The sequence below is a fragment of the Palaemon carinicauda genome, chromosome 9 (genome assembly GCF_036898095.1).
Source record: "Palaemon carinicauda isolate YSFRI2023 chromosome 9, ASM3689809v2, whole genome shotgun sequence".
Taxonomy (NCBI): Eukaryota; Metazoa; Arthropoda; class Malacostraca; order Decapoda; family Palaemonidae; genus Palaemon; species Palaemon carinicauda.
Window position 1 is genome coordinate 26,921,417 of NC_090733.1, and position 5,914 is coordinate 26,927,330.

Here is a 5,914-nt window from a genome sequence, read left to right on the forward strand (position 1 = left end):
GCTAGTTTCTGGCTGCTATACCTATCTGGTAGCCTTCTTTTCATTACATTTTCCTATTATGCCATATAAAAGACGATGTAACTTATATATGTTTTTTACATCTTCGCTTGTCTTCCTCTTATAGTATTAGCTTTTGTCTCCTTAGTTGGTTATCAAATAGGTAAATTACGATTTTGTATTCTACCGATGTACTTCCAGTTTTTAACAGATTCAACTTTCTTCACGTCTTTTCCTTCTATTTCTCTAAAGCGTCTCCGTCAAACCAATGAGATTGGTCTTTACCAATTATAGCCTTTTCCATCAGTGTACATATGGTATCATACTCACTTTTACTCACCCTATTATATGTGGTCACAAGACAGTCAATATAAATAGAACCCAACAAACGCTTGTTAACATAACCAAAAGGAATATTGATGCATCATTTATTTGCTTTGTAAATCCTTCAATAGATACACAAGGAGAGAAGTTTAATTTATGCCTAGACACCTATTTTAGTTAGACGCAATAGGTTTGACTTATCCTTAGCATAATTACAGAACTGAAAAAAAAAAAAAGGAAAATTAGTAGCCTCTTTATCGCATACACGCATATATGCATACACATGTTATATATTAATACATACAGAAGACGGAAAGATTGCGAAGGCAGTTCTATTTGATATAGAAAAATATCCTATTACATTCTTATTAGATGATTTTTAATGAAATTACAGTACAGCCAACAATAGTTTATCTGGTCTCCTCCCTGAATTCTAACCAGGACTTCTATGATTTTCAACTCAAAGGGACTTATCATAGATTACCTCCTTATATCTTTTTTAGTGGTAAGGACTTTCAGGTGGTTCCTGATATTCTCATCCCCTGCTGTTTCCAATTCCCAGTAAGTGATTCTGCAGACACATAATAAGACTATGAGGTTTCTCCGACAAATGCAATTTCACCTGAAGAAGGGAAATTGCTTTGATGTGGACAATTTTCTTAGTTATAAGAATATATGTCTAAAGCATACATTTCGTTTATCTATTATGTTTACTCTAGTCTTCCATCACTAATGATGGAACATATTAGTATGAAGATAAATATGATCTTTTTTTTTTTATGTATCGGTTTATCTACGCTATAAAACAGTTAAGATTTTTTAATCTGCATTTCAAAGCAGAGTTCCTGTTTTGTCCAATATTAATTATGATAAGGGTAACATTACTAGTAAAAACTAAAACGGGAATTCGCTATATTTACTGGTCATTCTCACATTGAGCCTCAAACAGATATCTATTTCTTAAGTTGCTATAATTGGGGCATTTGGTCAACAAATGCCTCATTGTTAAATATACTAAATAATCGTCGCAATACGGTTGGTGTTGGCCCCTCAGCAGAAACTCGTGTGTCAACCGAGTGTGACCTATGTGGAGACGGAAAATAGTAGTCTCCCACTTTCGGGGCATCATGTTATATCTCAAAGGCCCAGGTTAAAAAAAGGGTAAAAAAAATAGGTTTTTCTCTAGTTAATGTTCATATTTCTTCTTTGCGATTTGCATGAACGTCATAAGTTTTGTTGCTTACAAAAGTGGAGGTAGGGAACACCGCCACTTTTGTCAGCAACAAAACTTATGATGTTCATGCAAATCACGAAAAAAAAAAAAAAAAAAAAAATGAACATGAAATAGTAAAAAAAAAGAATTTTTTTTTCACCTTTTTGTTACCTGGGCCTTTAACCCAGTCACTTCCAAAATGTAATCAAATTGTCTCTGGATCATCACCAGTCATCCCACCAAATTTCATGATATTGGGTCAAGTTGTTTTTGAGTTATGCGAATCATAAACACAGACTGACTTATAAACAAATAAATACACAAACAAAGGTAATGACATTAAGATATCAAGTTGTATATCATAAAATAGGTAATCGATTGATTGAGTGATTTAAAGTTTTCTGGCATCCTGACATCTTAGATGTCATTGACGCCGATATCATTTTTATATATAGAAAATAAAAGAATATTCAATTAAAACCATAAAATTTAAGATTTCATTGTTAAAGTTAAATAGTTTTCAGAAGACCTGTTTCTGAAATGAATAAAAAAATGCCGCTCGCCTAGTAGGACACATCATGTACAAGAATCTTGGCCAGAATGAACCTGCCATCCTCACCTTGAGCCTTAAACAGATATATATTTCTTAAGTTGCTATAATTGGTGCATTTAGTCAACAGATACCTCGCCGTTAAAGGTAACAAACAGTTGTCGCAATACGGTTGGTGTTGGCACCTTAGCAGAAACTCTTGTGTCAACCGAGCATGACCTATGCGGAGACGACAAAGAGTAGTCTACCACTTTCGGGGCATCATGTTATATCTCAAAGGAGATATAACATTCATTATTTCTTTCATCTTATTTTCAACCAAACTATCCCAATATTGTTGCCAATTATGATAAACTAACTTCTTAATGCTATGTAAGATATCTTTACAATGAATGGGATAACTTCTTGGTAGCAACTCATCTGCAGCATTCATTGCCAGTAAGTCTTCCTTCTCATTTTCAGACACACTAGTTTCATATAAATAGGATAAAAATTAATCTTCATATAGCAAAAAGATACATTTTACCTTTCTGTGACTTTGACCTTGAACTTTTGTCCCAAGAACTCCCAAAATATAATACAATTCTCCTTATGTCATGATAAATTATTCCATATTTCATGAGATTCGGTTTAATAGTTTTAAAGTTTTTTATTCGTTTTTTAACTTTCCGTCACCATGGCCTAACTTTTAACCCAATCACTCCGAAAATCTAATATAATTGTCCATGGATCATAGTCAATTATCCCCCCAAACTTCATAAGATTTAGTCACTTAGTTTTGGAGTTATTAAAATCACAAACACACAGACAGACAACGCCTTTCAAAATATAATCTTCGCTGCAATGATGTTGGTTATGGTAATAATGAAATTAGCAATAGCAGTAACATCAATTTACATCAAAAGTTTAATTTATTTGCAAGAAGAGGTATTCCATTATTTTATTCGTTATCGGAAGTTTTTTTTAGAATGGGGTTTCAAACAGCATTTGCATCCAGTCTTAAGACTGCTGAAAATATCAAACGTTGAGAAGTAATGAGAATGAAATATATGTAACATTTCTATTATCAATTATCAGTCCTTATATTGGATATTGATATTGGGGAAGCTTGTGATCAACAACATAGACTAATAGTGATGGGTTTTAAAATGTGAGGTAGAAAACCCAAGAAGAGAAAGGGGAGGTCAAGAATTAAGGTATGGGACTTTGAAGGAGAAAAATGGGAGCACTTTAAGAAGATTGTGAGGAAGACAAGATTGAAAAGGTTGAAATTAGAGATAGTACAGGGTAACAGGGCGGGAAATATCTGATCGGGTATGAAAGAAATATGTGTAGAGGTAACGGATGAATTAGTGGGGAGAACCAGTAAATATGATATATCGACAGGAGAAAAGTGGTGAGGGATCATAAATGTGCAAGAATCGGTAAAAAAAAAAAGTCATTCAATGACTGGAATGTAAGACTAATACAAGGAGCAGAGGAAAAGTACAGAGAAGAGGAAAGAATATTCTTGGAGGAAAGAAAGTATAATTATTGGAAGAGCAGTAGCAAGCCTATGAACAAAGGAGAAGGGAAAGGATAAATATCAGATTTCAATCTTGAGGAAAAGGGAAAGACAGTATTTGGTACAACTGGTAGTCATCCGGGATAAAGATGAAAATATATTGCATATGGTTGATGACATTATGATGAGAGGGAGAAAATATCATGAGCACTTATTGAATACTGAAAATGAGACATTGAAGCTGGGAGAAAAAGAAGGGTGGATAAGCCAGTTATGGAGATACAATATACAGAAATGAAGCGCATATTGAGTAAAAAGAAAAATGGTAAACCACCCGGCCCATCAGAGTTTCAAATTGAAATGTGGTCAAGATACTAGAGACAAAATGGGAAGGATGGATGCTGGACTTTTTGAGAGAAATATGGGAAGAAGAAATAATGCCTAAAGACTGGGAGGAGAGTCTAATGGTATCTGTATTTAAGCAGAAAGGTGTCATCATGGAATGCAGTAACTACAGGGGAATTAAATTAACAGAGCATGGTTTGGAAGTGTTAGAGAGGGTACCAGACGAGAAATTGAGAGATATTATAAAGATTGGGAAACAGCAGTATGAATTCATGAGGGGGAAAGGGACTGTGTATGCCATCTTCATAGTGAGGCAGTTACAGGAAAAGATAGTAGAGGGAAACGAGAAGCTCTTCTGATCTTTTGAAGATTTAGAGAAAGCTTAAGACAGAATACCTAGAAAAGTAATGGTTTGGTCCTTGAGGAAGAGGAAAGTCCCATAGAAGTTGGTTATAATGGTAAATATGAAATACAAAAGAACGGACACAAAAGTAATAACAGCTGTTGCACAAACAAAAGCCATTGAAGTTAGTGTTGGTTTACACAAGGGGTCAGCATGAAGCCCGTTTTATCTGCATTTGTCTTGGATGTGTTACCTAAAGAAATTAGGAATGAAGAGTTGTTGGAGTTGCTATATGCAGATGATTTGGTGAATACTGCTGTAAACGAGAGAAAATTACAGGGGGGAGAGGTAGAGTGGCAAGAGACTTTTTAAAGGGGTGGGTTGAGGGTGAATTTGGATAAGACTGAAGCTATGGTGACCAGTAAGGAAGGTAAGGACAGCATAGCCATACATGCAAGTAGAGGAACAGTTATAAAACAGGTGGAACAATCTAGATACTTATTATCTACTATAAATCAGTAGGGAGGATATGAGACTGAAGTTAAGAATAGGATAAAATCATCCTGGGGAAAGTGGAGGGTGGTAGTAGAAGTGGTATGTAATATGGAAATGTCAATCAAGGTAAAGTTGAAAGTCATGAGGTAAAGCTGTATAACAAGACCAGTGTTAATGTATGGATCAGAAACTTTGGCTTTAAGACTGAAAGAGGAGGCAGAGCTTGTGAGAACAAAGATGGGAGTATTAAGGTGGACTATGTAAATATCACTGTTTGAAAGATTAGACAATGACAATGAGAAGAATGACAGATCTAGTAAAGATTACAGATATGGCAAGAGTATCACCATTAAGATGGTGTGGGCACGTGTTATGGATGAATGGTGGGGAGGGAGTGAGGATGGCTTAGTAGGAACCTGTTAGGGGAAGAACACCAATAGGGAGGCAGAGAATTAGATGGTGAGATAAAGTGAAGGATGGTATTGAGAGAAGAGGTGTGGTGGAAGAGGATATCTTTGTTAGAAGGAGTTGGAGAAGGCGCACCAGGTAACCGAACCCCTAATGTAGGGATATCGGTGGGGTAGAAGAAAGTCCTTATATTGGATATATATAATCATGTAGGCTACATTATATAATTAGTACTTTAATGTCATTTTCTAATTTCTTTTTGAATTAATATCTGGTATCATTAAACAACAACTTGGGATAGTTAATTATTAATTATTATTATGAGTAATTTTGAAATGGAGATGACTTAGGGAGTGCTTATTAGAGGTGACTTGGAAGTGATAATGAAATCTTTGATAGAATACGTGGAGGGAGAGGCTTAGGATTGAGAAATGCGGAGGGAGATTGTATACTGGATTTTGCTATATTCTTTGATATGGCAATATCAAATTCTCTTTTTTGCTAAGAAGTTGAAACATCAAGTCACTCACATACATGAGTGCGGCAGGTTGTTCAAGATCGACTATATACTATATAGGAGGATGCACCTAAAGGGAGTGAGAGACTGTAAAGTCATCCCAGTAGAACATGTTATACCTCAGCATAGATTACTATGTATCGATATGAAGTTTAAAGAGAGACCCAAGAGGAAAGATAGCAGAGTTGCAGGATTGAATAGTTCAAGTAAATGAGAGA